General features: G+C 46.2%; 1 pseudogene; it reads left to right on the top strand.

The window, feature by feature from the left end:
• The first annotated feature begins 288 nt into the window (after positions 1–288).
• On the top strand, positions 289–2,204 carry LOC134739310 (cell division cycle protein 27 homolog; annotated as a pseudogene).
• The last annotated feature ends 14,150 nt before the right edge of the window (positions 2,205–16,354 follow it).

Consider the following 16,354-nt stretch of genomic DNA (forward strand, 5'->3'; position numbering starts at 1 on the left):
AGGAACAGAGTCCTTCGTCCTACATGCCACATCCCTCCACTGAACTTGGGAGTGGACTTGTTTCCCAAATATGAGGTGACTTTCGCTTTGTAATGGATCACAAGGGGCCGGGCTTTCCACAGTCGGCAGGATAAAGAAGTCATGCTGGCTCGGCCACCCCCATCCCCCGGTAACTGGTGAATTTAAATGAGCCGAGGCTGGCCGGGCCGGAGCCTCTACAGGGGGGAGGGTGGTTGGTGGGGTGGGGGTTTCCTGAGGCACTGCAGAAATTGGGCCTTTGCCTCGAGGATGACAGTGCTGCAGAAACCCTTCCAGGCTGCTATATGGCAAGCACTAAACCACTATGCTTACCGAGGTGGGGTTTTCCTCACAGAACGCCTTTATGCAGAAGTATACTCAGAAGAAGCCTTGTTTTTAATGGCAACCTGTTCTTAACTCCCAGGAAAAGCCTATAAAGCATATAGACTCTTGAAAAGACACAGTTGTCCTACACCGCAATGCAAATACCTGCTTGCAAAATGTTGTGTTGATCTCAGTAAGCTTGCAGACTGGGAACAAATCTTATCTGGTGGAGTGTTTAATAAGCAGAAAAACCATGATGATATTGTTACTGAGTTTGGTGATTCAGTTTGCTTTCCCCTTCCATTGTTGGGACGTGTATATTGCAAGACAGATCGGCTTGCCAAAGGATAAGAATGTTACCAAAAGAGACTTAGTTTAAATCCTTTCCTCTGGTATCCCTTTGAATCATTATGTGAAATAGGTGAAAAGCCAGATCCTGACCTAACATTTAAATTCACATCTTTACAGAACTTTAGCAACTGTCTGCCCAACTCTTCAACAACACAAGTACCTAATCACAGTTTATGTCACAGACAGCCTGAGACCATTCTTATGGAAACACCCCAGGACACAATTGAATTAAACAGAGTCAATTTAGAATCTTCCAATTCAAAGTACTCCTTGAATACAGATTCCCCAGTGTCTTTTATTGATTCAGCTGTAATTTCACCTGAAACTATCCCACTGGGAACAGGAACTTCCATATTATCTAAACAGGTTCAAAATAAACAAAGACTGGTCGAAGTTTATTAACAGGACCAGCAGCTCTTAGTCCATTTACCCCAAGTTTTGGGATCTTTCCATTAGGAACCCCAAGTCCTGGAGATGGATCTTATTTACAAAACTACACTAATGCACCTTCTGTAATTGATGTGCCATCCGCTGGAGCCCCTTCAAAAAAGTCTGTTGCCAGAATTGGCCAAACTGGAGCAAAGTCTGTCTTCTCGCAGAGTGGAAATAGCCGAGAGGTAACTCCAATTCTTTCACTAACAGAAAGTTCTGGTCCATAAATAACTACAACACCTCAGGTAATGAGCCCCACTATGACATCTCCCCCAAAAGCACTGCATCGAAGAAGTTCATGACTCTTTACTAGTGACAGTTCCACAACCAAGGAGAATAGGAAGAAATTAAAAATGAAGTTTACACCTAAAATTCCAAACAGAAAAACAAAAAGTTAAACTAATAAAGGAGGAATAACTCAATCTAATATAAATGACAACCTGGAAATTACAAAATTGGACTCTTTTATCAATTCAGAAGAGGAAATATCCACAATCACACCTCAGATTCAGACTTTTAATCTACAAAAAGTAGCAGCAGAAGGCTTGATGAGCCTTCTTCGTGAAAGGGGGAAAGGTTATTTAGCTTTAGGTTCATACTACTGCAAAGAAGCTATAAATATTTTGAGCCATCTACCTTCTCACCACTTCAATACTGGTTGGGTACTGTGCCAAATTTGAAGGTCCTATTTTGAACTTTCAGAGTACATGCAAGCTGAAGGAATATTCTCAGAGTTTAGAAGGATTGAGAATTATAGAGTTGAAGGCATGCAAATCTATTCTACAACACTTTGGCATCTTCAAAAAGATGTCGCTCTTTCATTTCTGTCAAAAGACTTAACAGACATGCATAAAAATTCGCCAGAGGCCTGGTGTGCTGCAGGGAACTGTTTCAGTCTGCAACGGGAACATGATATTGCAATTAAATTCTTCCAGAGAGCTATCCAAATGGATCCAAATTATGCTTATGCCTATACTTTATTAGGGCGAGAGTTTATCTTAACTGCAGAATTGGACAAAGCATTAGCTTGTTTTCGAAATGCTATCAGAGTCAATCCTATATATTACAATGCATGGTAAGTGGTAATGAATTGTAAAGACAAAGTCTTGTTGATGGTGCTGGTAGTCACTAATTTTTCTTGTTAAAAAGCTCTTTATTGTCATGAATTTGGTTACTAATACTTAGGAATGGTACATTCTGGTCAATAACTTCAAACTAACTTTTTTTATGAAATGTATGTCTTTAACAAACTCTTCAGTTAACTAATGATAATAGAATACGAGATGCTTATACTCAACAGTTTCAGTCTTCTAAAAAACTTTTGCAGATACTGTAGTTGTGTTTTGTTTGTTTGCTTGTTTAGTTTTGTTACTTGATTTGTTACTTTTTCTTCGAACACAAAAATGGTGATTGGGACAAAAAATGCTTGGGAAATTGGAAAGGAATAGCATAATACACTTATTGGATAATAGAAAAAAACACTGAAAAAGTTCACTAGCTGCTTATTGACAATGTTCCAGTTTATTGAGTTACTATTAAGAACTTAATGTATCCTTTATTTAGCAGTATCTCTGTTTTACTTTTTTGTATTTGTGTATAAGTAGACACATAGGAAATTACTACCCAGGTCATATTGTTATCAACTGAATAACATATGAAAAAGTTAGGTCCTACTTCTGCCTCAACACCCTACTTACTGTTGACATTTATTGTATTTCTCTGGACTGACTTAAAAGTTTAAATATCAAGAGAGGGCAAGGCATGGTGGCTCATGCCTGTCATCCCAGCACTTTGGGAGGCCAAGGCAGGCAGATCACAACGTCAAGAGATCGAGACCATATGTTGAAACCCCGCCTATATTAAAAGTATAAAAATTAGCTGGGCATGGTGGCAGGCGCCTGTAGTCCCAGCTACTCAGGAGGCTGAGGAAGGATAATCGCTTGAACCTGGGAAGTGGAGGTTGCAGTTAGCCAAGATTATGCCATTGCACTCCAGCCTGGGCGACAGAGTGTGATGCCATCTCAAGAAAAAAATAAAATAAAAATAAAATAAAATAAAATAAAATAAAATAAATACCAAGAGAAAGTATAATTCTGAAGTAGTAACTCTGCAGAAGCTTTTTTGTCAGTTACAGTTATCTTTGGGGTTAGTTATTATAGCACTTGAGTTTTAACACTTGATTTGCCTCTAAATCTGAAGCATTATATTACTAAAATATTTTTTGATTTGTGATTATGTTGTTTAATGGATTATATATCATTTTGCTGTAGTAGTTGCAGTGCCTGAAAGATTGCCAGAAAAATAGTGCTAGCTATTGCTGACCAATGTAAAAATCAACTTGCCAATATTGCCATCTCTTCCAATAGCTATGTTCTCCATAATATTTTAAGAACTCAGTTCTTCATAAGGCTTGTGTTGTTTTTGATTTTTTCCGAAGTCTGGTGGATCCTTGTGCTGTTTTTTTTTTAAATGTGTATTGTCTGTCCAGCTATTCCGCAGGAGTCACATTCTTAAAAATCTTATCCATATGAAAATTGTGTTTCAAGGAGGATTATTCAGACTGGCAAGCTTTTAGTAGGAGGAGTTTAAATGCTGACGTATTTAGGTAACTCTAAATACTGAGCAACTTTATTCTATCTACAAAATAGAAAGCCTTTCTTTTCTTTTCACTTTCACTATATTCAGCACCATGTTTAATACCTTTTCTTCATCTATAACACAATTATAAAGATATACAAATCCACTCAAATAAAGCAGATATATTGTGCTTTAAAAAAAAAAAGAAGTCGTTATGTGGCACACAATGAGGTGTGACTCAAATCTAGAATCTCCAGTGAAAACCAATGAAACAGGGTCAAATACCGTGTCTACTAAAAATAAAAAAATGGGCCAGGCGTGGTTGTGCTGAGGCAGGAGAATCACTCTAACCCAGGAGACAGAGGTTGCAGTGAGCTGAGATCACGCCACTGTACTCCAGCCATGGGGGGACTGAGCAAGACTCCATCTCAGAAGCAAACAAACACAGAAAGCCAATAAAGGTGTTTAACTCAACGTATCAGGCTGAGGTCTCTTGACAGGATACATCCAGTACGCAGGGAAACGTTGATGGGTGGGGTGGAATCTATTTTGTGGCCTCAAGGAAGGGTTTGAGAGACAGTCCCACAAACATTGATGGCAAACGTGACGGCCCAAAGAAGCCCCTCCGCCCAAGAAGTGATATTCATTTGTATCCTGTAGCCACCCACGAGGGAGAATCAGGCTCTCTACACACCCCCAACCCCCACCCCACCCCACCCCAACCCACCCCCCCGCTTCGTGAAATGAGCTCTCACTCCATCAGGCTCTATTCAGGCCGTGTGGTTTTTTAACCTCCAGTGTGTGTGCCTGGGTTGTTGGGTGGGGTTGGGGCGGTTGTGGACAGAGGAGGGGATAAAGCGGTGGTGTCCCGTGGGTGCCAATTATGTGGGACGTGAGTGGGGTGGCCAGAGCCTAGGGAACACATTGCCTGTCAGGATGTCTCCCCTCATGCTCCCCTCTCTGACCTATGCTCCACATCTTTGCAGTTCAGTGGGGACCTTGTGGGTGGAAGTCACCATCCCTTTGGACTTTAGCCGAGGAAGGCCGGGCTCCCAAGAGTCTCCCCGGAGTCAGGGCCTTGGGCAGGCTCACAAGGATGCTGAAGGTAATGGTTGGTGACAGTGATGTATGTTGGAGGCCTTGGGCCAATGCAGAGGTATCCATTTGACCTCGGTGGGACAGGTCAGCTTTGTGGAGTCCTGTGAGTCCTTCCAGAGACTCATCCAGTGCTAGCAAGCATGGTACCGAGGATCCCAGCTCCCAGCAGAAACACTTTTGTTCACACAGAATCCTGGGCAGGAAAGTTCTCAGCAGGTTTAGACCTCCCAGCCAAAAAGCCAAAGCCACTTCTGGGATTTTTTTTCAAAGAGCCAGTGGTTCCACAATGGGCCATGGGTAGTTGTGGAAATGGAGAGAAGTGTTTGCAGATACATATTTCAGACAGAACCGACAGGGCTTGGTCATAGGTCATGAAGGACATGAGCAGATGCACATTGAGAAAACCCTCCCAGCATCCTAGGTGAACAGAGGTATGATTTTTTTGAGACAGTCTAGCTAGATGCAACCCCAGATTTTAGGGTTGGATGTTTATTAATATGTAGTATCTAAGAGGTATCCAAGTCCAGAAATCAACTCGCCAGTTCTGTACAGCATTTTGTAGGGAGATCAAATCTGGGATGTCTAAAATTAAGAATTCAGGCCGTGGTAATAGATTAGATTAGATGTACTTGTACTTATTTTGTCAAGAAAGAGAGGGAGGAGATAGAGAGAGCCAGAGAGTGAGCGAGCACGAGAGAGAGAGAGACACAGAGACAGAGACATAGAGACAGACTGAGAGACACAAAGATACACAAAGAGAGAAAGACAGAGAGAGACAGAGAGATAAAGACACAGAGAAAGACACAGATGGAAAGAGACAGAGAGAAACTGAAAGAGAGACACAGACAGAAAGAGAGAGAGATAGACAGAGAGAGAGACACACCAACAGGCAGACAGACAGGCAGAGAAAGAGAGTAAGACAGAAAGCTGACACACACACACACACAGAGACAGAGACAGTTGGAGAGACAGAGAGAAAGAAAGAGAGAGACAGACAGAGGGAAAGAGACAGAGAGAGAAAGAGACAGACAGAGGGAGAGACAGAAACAGACAGAGAGAGAGACAGACAGAGACAGAGACAGAGAGAAACAGACAAGGAGAGAGAGACAGACAGGAAGAGAAAGACAGTAAGAAGAAGATAGACACAGAGAGAGAGAGACAGAGAGACAGAGACAGAGAGACAGACAGGCAAAGAGAAAGAAAAAAACAGACAGACAGGGAGAGAGAGAGACAGACAGACAGGGAGAGAGAGAGAGAGAGACACTGACAGACAGCCAGAGAAAGAGAATAAGACAGAAGACAGACACAGTGAGAGAGACAGAGAGAGAGACACAGAGACAGCGAGAAAAAGAAAGAAAGAGAGATACAGACAGACAAAGAGACAGACAGAGAAAGACGAGAAGAACAGAGAGAGACAGAGAGAGAGAAAGAGAGAGAGAGAGAGGCAGGCAGAGAAAGAAAGAAAGAAGATAGACACCATGAGAGAGACAGGCAGAGAGAGAGACACACAGAGACAGAGAGACAGAGAGAAAGAAAGAGACAGACAGAGATAAAGACAGAGATGGACAGAGAGAAACAGACAGACAGGGAGAGAGAGAGACAGACAGGCAGAGAGAGAGAGACAGAAAGGCAAAAAAAGGGAGTAAGACAGAAGACAGACACAGTGAGGGAGACAGGCAAATAGAGAGAGAAAAATAGACAGACAGGCAGAGAGAGAGAGACAGAGAAAGAGAGACAGAGAGACAGAGAGAGGAGGAGGAATGGCGTGGTCAGGAAATAATTACACATATTTTATAACGCTTTTGATTCCGTAAAGGGTGGCCGGGGTGTGCTTTGAAAACAACAACAACAGCAACAAGAGCAGCAGCAGCAGCAGCAAGAGCAACAGCAGCATTCGCTTATGGATTTCAAGAAAATAAGATGTTCTGAAGTAAACATCAACCGGCTCTCACTACACGTTGAGAGATTCACAAAAGCGCTAGTTAACAACAGGAGAAAACAGCAGCTAACATGTCTTGGGGAAAAGATACGTCTTCCTGAAAATTGGGGATTTCTACTTCACCTGAAAAGAAATACATACGAAAAAGGAAAAACACGAACAAAACAAAACAAAACAACAAACACGGGCCAAGGCACCGTCCCTGGAAATCTTAAGTGAGCAAAGTATTAGTTTTCAGAAAACGTTTCTATTATGGGCAAATACAAAGAACGCCCAGACTAGAGCTGTGACGCCATTCCCATTGTGAAACTATACTGGCTGGAGGGTGGAGAAACTAAAACATCATGATAAAAGGTGATGGAGACCCAGCCAGGGTGAAGCTTTCCTAGGGAGGGAGGCCTGAGGAGGGAAGTGGGGGGAAAAAACCCCACAAGAGCAGACCCGCCCGCTTGCCCACGCAGGTCAAGGGCTATGACTTCGGCCCGAGCTGCCTCCAGGGAAGTGGGACCGTGCCACCCCCATCTTCAAAAACTGTGGCCACTGAGTGAGGCCTGATGCCCACCATTGCAAATGTCAGCCTGGCAAGAATGAAATCGCCGGTAAGGGGTGGGGGAAGGGGAGAGAAGATGGAGGCACACCAGGGTGGCTCCGGAAGGTTTCCAAGCAGGGTGTTCGGAGGCGGGAAGTGGGGGGTTTGGGGGGAACCCGCCTAACTGACTCACTAAATGAAGGTAAAGGGACATGGGTAGTGGGGGGAACCGGGGGGCGACTTGAAAATTAAAGTGACCCCTCCTAAAACCCAAGTAGAAGAGTCTATGTGCATGAAAGAACCAACACACAAAGAAAACTAAAGCGCTGATCAAAGAACAATAGGGCCTCCGCCAGGGCGGAGGTTCCCTAGGCAACCAGGGAGAGAGGGAGGGACCTCCAGAAGGGAGAGAGAGAAACCCTTTGCCCAGGCTCAGTGAAGTAAGCAAGACCTCCCTCCATGTCACCTAGACTTTCAATAACAGTGGCCACTAGATGATGCCCGAAGACAACCGATGCCTGCAAGTGTCAGTCAGCATGGAAAAGAATGCATTTATTTATTTATTTATTTATTTATTTATTTATTTGTTTAGAGACAGAGTCCTACTCACTCTACAGCCCAGGCTGTAGTGCAGTGGCACAATCTCGGCTCACTGCAGTCTCTGCCTCCCAGGTTCAAGTGATTCTCCCACCTCAGCCTCCCGAGTAGCTGGCATTACTGGATCATACCCCACTGTGCCCGACTCAGTTTAGTATTTCTAGTAGAGACGAGGTTTTACCTTGGTGGCAAGGCTGGTCTCGAACTCCCAACCTCATGTGATCACCTGCCTCGGCCTCCGGAAGTTCTGGGATGACAGACGTGAGCCACCACGCCCGGCCTTATCCATGTATTTTTGAGTCGAGGAGCTTATCAGGGAAATACGAGAAGTAGGGACGCCACACGTGACAGACAGAAAAGTCTGAAAATGCCCCTTCCATCCAAGTGGGGACCCGGCCTCGACCTCCCAAAATCATACACCAAGTGGTGAAGCGTAGCAAGGCCTGTCTGTCTGGATTCCTATCGGCCTCTCTAAGCAGGCCCTTCTGACTTTCGTGGAAGGGGCAGGGCCCTCTCCGTCATGAGAGGTCTGACAGACTGACAGAGAAAGAGACAGACTAGAAAGACAGAGATGGACAGAGAGAGACAGAGAGAAACAGACAGACAGAGAGAGAGACAGAGACAGAGAGAAACACACAGACAGGGAGGGAGAGAGACAGAGAGAGAGACAGACAGACAGACAGAGACAGATGGAGAGGAAACAGAGAGAGAGACAGAGAAAGAGAGAAACAGACAGACACACAGAGACAGGCAGAGAGAAACAGAAAGAGAGAGACAGAGAGAGAGAGAAAGGGAGGGAGAGAGAGACAGACAGACAGGCAGAGAAAGAGAGTAAGACAGAAGACAGACACAGTGAAAGAGACAGGCAATGAGAGAGAGAAAGAGACAGAGAGAAAGAGAGAGACAGACAGAGAAAGAGACAGACAGAGAAAGACAGAGACGGACAGAGAGAAACAGAAAGAGAGAGACAGAGATAGAGACAGAGACAGAAACCGACAGACAGGGGGGAGAGAGACAGAGACAGACCGAGAAAGACAGAGACAGAGAGAAACAGACATAGAGAGATGGAGAGAGTGAGAGATACATAGAGAGAAACAGAAAGAGAGGGGGAGAGAGATACAGGCAGGCAGAGAAAGAGAGTAAGACAGAAGAGAGACACAGTGAGAGAGACAGGCAGAGGGAGAGAGAGACAGAGACAGAGAGAAAGAAAGAGAGACAGACAAAGAGACAGACAGAGACGGACAGAGAGAAACAGCAAGAGAGAGAGAGACAGAGAGAGCGAGAGTGAGAGAGACAGAGAGAGAGAAAAAGACAGGGAGGGAGAGAGACAGACAGAGAGAGAGAGACCGACAGGCAGAGAAGAGAGTAAGACAGAATTTACGCACACAGAGAGAGAGAGAGAGGAAAGAAAGAAAGAGAGAGACAGGCCGGGCACGGTGGCTCATTCCTGTCATCCCAGCACTTTGGGAGGCCGAGGCGGGTGGATCACGAGGTCAGGAGATCGAGACCATACTGGCTAACTTGGTGAAATCACGTCTTTACTAAAAATACAAAAAATTAGTCGGGCTTGGTGGCGGGCGCCTACAGTCCCAGTTACTCGGGAGGCAGGAGAATGGCGTGAACCTGGGAGGTGGAGTTTGCAGTGAGCCAAGATGGTGCCACTGCACTCTAGCCTTGGCGACACAGTGAGACTCCATGTGAAAAAAAAAGACAGAGAGACAGACAGACAGAGAAAGAGACAGACAGAGACAGACAGAGAGAAACAGACAGAAAGAGAGAAAGAGCGAGAGAGAACAGAAAGGCAGGCAGAGAGACAGACAGGCAGAGAAAGACAGCAAGACAGAAGACAGACACAGTGAGAGAGACAGGCAGAGAGAGACAGACAGAGACAAACAGAAAGAGAGACTGACAGAGATGAGACAGAGAGACAGAAACAGACAGAAAGAGAGACAGACAGGCAGAGAGTGAGAGAGAGAGGGAGAGAGACAGAAAGGGAGGAAGAGGGACAGACAGAGAGAGAGACAGACGGGTAGAGAAAGACAGTAAGACAAGTTAGGCACAGAGAGAGAGAGAGAGAGTGAGAGAAACAGACAGAGAGACTCAGAAAAAGAAAGAGAGAGACAGACAGAGAAAAACAGAGACAGACAGAGAGAGACAGAGAGAAACAGAGACAGACAGAGACAGAGAAATACACAGAAAGAGAGACAGAGAGAGAGAGAAACAGACAGGGAGGGAGACAGAGAGAGACAGGGAGGGAGACAGAGAGAGACAGGCAGAGAAAGAGAGTTAAACAGAAGACAGACACAGTGAGACAGGAAGAGAGAGAGAGACAGAGATAGAGAGAAAGAGACAGACAGAGAAAGAGACAGAGAAAGACAAAGACAGACCGAGAGAGACAGAGAGAAACACAGAAAGAGAGAAGTTCCTAGTCGAGTAGCAATACAGTGCCTTTTCTTTCATTTTCTCTTTCTTTTCTGGTTTTCTTTTCTTTTCTTCTTTTCTTTTCTTCTCTTCTCTTTTCTTTTCTTTCTTTTCTTTTCTTTCTTTCTATTTATTTATTTAGAGACTGAATCTCACTCTGTCGTCCAGGCTGTAGTGCAATGGCGCCATCCTGGGTCACTGCAACCTCCGCCTGACAGGTTCATGTGAGTCTCCTGCCTCAACCTCCCGAGTAGCTGGGATTACAGGTGCCTGCCCCAGCACGCCCGACTCAGTTTCGTATTTTCAGTAGAGACGGGGTTTCACCATGTTGGCTAGGCTGGTCTTGAACTCCTGACCTCGTGACCCACCCACCTCGGCCTCCCAAAGTGCTGGGATGACAGACGTGAGCCACTGCTTTCAGTGTACAGTGCCATTTATTAGAAATCACTCATGGGAACACGCACTTATAGGTCATGTGTAGATATTTTATTTATTTATTTATTTTTTGCACGGGAAGGTGGGGGGATGGAGTTTCGCTCTTGCTGCCCAGGCTGGAGTGCAATGGCATAGGGGACTCAAAGAGTCAACCTATGGCAGAGAGGGCACGTCATTCTGAGTGTAAGGGCAGCAGCGAAAGGTGGCAGGGCCGGCGCTTTTAAAGGCTGAAATCCCTGCAGCTCAGGCCTGTCGTCCTAGCACTTTGGGAGGCCCAGGAGGGCAAATCACTTCAGGTCAGGAGTTCAATACCAACGCGGCCAACATGGAGAAACCCCATCTCCACTAAAAATAGGAAAATAAGCCTTCTGTCGTGGTGCGTGTCTGTAATCCCAGCTACCGGAGAAGAATCACTGGAAGCCGGAAAGCAGAGGTTTCAGTGAGCCAAGAGAGCGCCACTGCACCGCAGCCTGGGTGACAGAGCGAGAGACTCAGTCCAAAAAAAAGAAACGAAGAAAAAAAGAAAGAACAGGCCCAAATACTACATTGTCGCTGAATGTTCCCGCAAAAGGCCGGAAACCCCCTGACTCAGGTCAAGGAGGTGGTGTTTCATTTAACTTCTCTCTCTCTCTCTTTCCTTCTCTCCCTCTCTCTCTCTTTCTCCTCTAACTTTCATTTCTTGTTCAAACACACATGTGCAAGATTGTTACATAGGTAAACTTCTCATGGGAGGTTCAGTGTGCAGATGATTTCATCACCCAGACACTAAGCGCAGTACTCGACAGTTTTCATGTTTCGTTTTGTTTTGGTTTCTCCTGAAGCTGTCTCTCCTTCCACCCCTCCTCCCTCAAGTAGGCTCCCGCGTCTCTCGTGTCCCTCGTTCTGCCCACGCAGAACTCTCATCTATAAGTTCCCACTTATGGATGAGAACACGTGGTATTTAACTGATTGTTGCTTTCATCTTCAGTGGTGGCGGTGAAAGAGGCATGACACTAAATCGACCCTTAGGACGTTCACCTCTGTCCCCACCCCACGCCCACTCCCCCTACACACCCTCATTCCTGCACACACTCCTCAAAAGCAGGAAAGGAAGAAAGACAGAAATTAAAGTAAGAGGTCAGCCTCCAAGGTGGTGGAGGGAGGGGATCTCAAAGGGTGAGCAAGCGATGGGGGTCGGGGGATATCTTGGCTGAGCTTGCAACAATGGGGGAAAGAGTTTCCAGCCCCACCACATCCCGTAATCCTCAGCCATAGCCAGCCTCTGGGTGGGGTTGTGCCTGTAAAAGCTTCTGAATGGAGAGAAACCCAAGGCAATGGAAGGCATCAGCTCCAAGTCCAGGAAGGGAATAGGGCATTGTGCATTTGAATGGGGCTTCAGAAGGTGGTGCTGCGGCTTCCAAAGCATTGCATCTCGCCTCGCCTCACCTCGCCCAGAGTGAGACTCCGTCTCAAAATCAATCAATCAATCAATAATAAAAAAAAATGAAAGAAAGAGACAAGAAAGAGAAAGAAAGAAAGAAAGAAGAAAGAAAGAAAGAAGAAAGAAAGAAAGAAAGAAAGAAAGAAAGAAAGAAAGAAAGAAAGAAAGAAAGAAAAAAGAAAGAAAGAATCAGTACAGTGCTCGTGGTCGTGAATCATTCCCCAGAGTCCTGGCGCAGTGGCTCACGCCTGTCATGCCAGCACTTTGAGGCACTGGGTCAGGAAGGTTGCAACAAAATGATGAGACCCTATCTGTGGAAAAACATTGAAAAATGAAGGCCAGGTTCGGTGGCTCATGCCTGCCATCCCAGCCCTTCGGGAGGCCGGGGAGGGTGGATCACCTGAGGTCGGGAGTTCAAGACCAGCCTGACCAACATGGAGAAGCCCCGTCTGCACTAAAAATACCAAATCAGCCAGACGTGGTGGCGCATGCCTGCAGTCCCAGCTGCTGGGGAGGCTGACGCAGGGGAATCGCTTGAACCCAGGAGGCAGAGGTTGTGGTGGGCCAAGATCACGCCATTGCACTCCAGACTGGGAAACCAGAGAGAAACTCTGTCTCAGGAAAAAAATAAATAAATAAATAAAAATTATCTGGGCACAGTGGCGTGTGCCTGTGGTCCCAGGTACTCTACTCTGGAGGCTGAGGTGGAAGGATCACTTGAGTCCAGGAGGGTCCACGCTGCAGTGAGTGAGTTATGATGGCACCACTGCCAGGGTGATAGAGTGAGATGCTGCCTCTAAATCAGTCAATCAATCAATCAGATCACTGGAAGGTGCTGTCTGTGTCTTACTTTCAAAGGGTGTCTCTTTAGGCCAAGCAGGCATGGTGCCTCACGCCAGTAATCCCGGCACTTTGGGAGGCTGAGGCAGGAGGAAAGAAGGAAGGGAGGAAGGGAGGAAAGAAGAAAGGCAGGAAGGCAGTCAGGCAGCAAAGGAAGGAAGGAAGGAAGAAAGGAAAAGAAAGAAAGAAAGAAAGAAAGAAAGAAAGAAAGAGAAAAAGAAAGAAAGATAGAAAAGGAGGGAGGGAGGGAGGGAGGAGAAGAAAAGAGAAGAAAAAGAAAAGAAAAGAAAACGGGGAGGGGCATATCTCCTTGACTGGTGACTTCCCAGGATACAGCTGACTGAAGCCTCGACCTGTGGGGCCTCAAGTGTTCTTCTCCTTATCTCAGCCTCCCGAGTAGCTGCAACTACAGGCAGGTATTACCACGCAAAACTAATCTTATAATAATATTATAATTATTATTGAGACAGAGTCTTGCTGTGTCTCAATAATTGCCATGGCACATTCTCAGCTCACTGCAAACTTGGCCTCCCTAATTCAAGCAACTCGCCTGCCTCAGTCTCCTGAGTAGTTGTGATTACAAGCCTATGCCACCAGAACTGGTAATTGTTCTATTTTTCATAGAGATGGGGTTTCACTATGTTGGCCAGCCTGGTCTTGAATTCCTGGCCTCAAGTGATCAACCCACCTTGGCCTCTCAAAGTGCTGGAATGACAGGCGTGAGCCACTGTGCCCAGCCCAGATGATCTTTTTTATAAATTGTAGAGAAGGAGTTTTGTCAACCACCGGGTGGAGGGTGGGGTGGGTTTTACTCAGACTGCGTACTGTGAAAAGGGTAAATTAGTGTGGTTTGTGAACTAGATGTGGAAATTGTGTGTGTGTGTGAGAGAGAGAGACCAATCCCACCATGAGGACACGGAAATGGTGTTTGATTTGGGTACCTGTCTATTCACCTGTCTGTGTGTAGATGACTGAAGATTCCACAAATGAAGGTCAGCAGTATCTATTGAGCTGTTTCTCTGTCTCATGCATCTCATGTGTGTGGTGGAGAAAGGAAAGAAAAGAGGTCCTGATAGGAAGTTGTCTTCATGCCTGAGAAAGCTGAAGGCAGGCTGATGGGACGGAGGACATCCTATGTGACATTTCCATACCTGGACACCCTTCACAATGCTGGGGCTGCCAGTCCACCCTGTATGTCAACATACCCCCAAGAACAGCATGGTCCGGGGTGGTCCAGTCTCATCCCATCCGGCCCACCCGGCGTATCTGGTGGAAGTCTTCACTGGAGGATTCGACACCATGGAATACTATGCAGCCATAAAAAATGATGAGTTAATGTCCTTTGCAGCGATATGGATGAAACTGGAAACCATCACTCTCAGCAAACTATCGCAAGGACAAAAAACCAAACACCGCATGTTCTCACTCATAGGTGGGAATTGAACAACGAGAACACATGGACACAGGAAGGGGAACATCACACACCGGGTACTGTTGTGAGGTGGGGGAAGGGGGGAAGGATAGCATTAGGAGATATACCTAATTCTAAATGACGAGTTAATGGGTGCAGCACAACAACATGGCACACGTATACATATGTAACAAACCTGTACGTTGTGCACATGTACCCTAAAACTTAAAATATAATAATAATAAAATTTAAGAAAAAGAAAAAAGAAAGCGTCATCGCAGTTCCCTTGGGGTCATCAGGCAACGGCCAGCCGGGGGAGGGTGGTGGGACATGAAGGGGGGCGGGGCATCAGCCTCAGAGCTCGCTGGAAGGTGGCAGGCAGCCGGTGGGGGATGCTGAGCCAGAGACCTCTGGCAGGATATAGATCTGGAAGGTGCATCAGTCCTCTCCCATACCTCTCCCATGGAAAATCCCACAGTGGCAGTGGGAGCCTTGGCTGGGGGAGAAGCAGGGACAAGGGGGAGAGGGAAGTAGGCCCCTGGGAGGATTTAGCACAGAAAACCCACCCAGGCAAGCTCCCTCCCTCCTATCGGGTCCAAGGTACACCCTGGGAGGCGGCAAGAGAAAAGTTCACACCATACTTTTTGTCTTTCTCTTTATTTTTTTTGTCTTTTCCATTTTACAAGAGATACTCATTTCAACAACCAGGCGGTGGATGTGACGGGAGAAGTGTCAAGGCCAGGAGACCAACCTGATCAACTGAGCAACATAAGTAGGAGAGCCCAGCTGAAAAAATGAAAAAAAAGGGGGAGGAGGAGGAAAGAAAAGAAAAGAAAAAAGAAAAACAATCACCAAGAAATTTAAAATTCTCTAATGGTGTAGGCACAAAAAAGAGTGATTTCACGTCTTTTCCCACAACATGGATAGAGCTGGAAGCAAGTATGTACCCAGTGAACTGCCTTCTGCTTAAAAGTGGGAGGTAAACAGTGGGTATGCACACGGTCATCAAGATGGAAATAACAGACACTCCAAAAGGGAGGAGGAGGACAACAGGGGGAAGAGGGATGAATAAATCGCCCGTCAGAGACAACGTTCGCCACGTGGGTATCGGATACACTGGAGGTCCACTTCTACATCCGGAGGCAGTAGTATGCTGATCTAACAAACAAGCAGGTACACCCCCTAAGTCTGTAAAATACCAAAACAGCGACGACAGCACCAGCAGCAGCAGCAGCAACAACAACAACAACAGAACAGAAGCTGGAACACAAAACCACCACCACCACCACCACAATCACCAGTTGGGGGTTGGGGGAGGATGGCCGCGCTCCAGGCCCTCGGGCTCAGTCCCCTCGGGTTTAAAAAAGAAAACAGCAGACTCATTCCTGCCTGTAGGCAGGAAAAATCCAAGCAAAGTTCTCCATTGCTAGAAAGGGAAGTAGAATAAGGAGAAGGGCTTATTGATCTTGTGATCCATCGCGGCCATACATGTAGGAAAAAATTAAATACAGACAACAACACTTTCTACACTGTTCAAAAGCATCGTAGATCAGACGCACCACACTCCATGGGGCTTGTGCCACTAGAAAGAAAAGACAGGCCGGGCGTGGTGGCTCATTCCTGTCATCCCAGCACTTTGGGAGGCTGAGGCGGGTGGATCACGAGGTCAGGAGATCGAGACCATCCTGGCTAACACGGTGAAACCCTATCTCTACTAAAAATACAGAAAATTAGCTGAGCCTGGTGTGGGCGCCTGTAGTCCCAGCTACTCGGGAGGCTGAGGCAGGAGGATGGTATGAACCCGGGAAGCGCAGCTTGCAGTGAGCCGAGATAGAGCCACTACACTCTGGCCTGGGCTAAAGAGCGAGACACCGTCTCAAAAAAAAAAAAAAAAAAAATCCAAGCATAGTGCTGCATGCCTGTAATCCCAGCTACTCAGGAGGCTGTGGTAGAACAATCACT

The sequence above is a fragment of the Pongo pygmaeus genome, chromosome 23, assembly GCF_028885625.2.
Source record: "Pongo pygmaeus isolate AG05252 chromosome 23, NHGRI_mPonPyg2-v2.0_pri, whole genome shotgun sequence".
Classification (NCBI taxonomy): domain Eukaryota; kingdom Metazoa; phylum Chordata; class Mammalia; order Primates; family Hominidae; genus Pongo; species Pongo pygmaeus.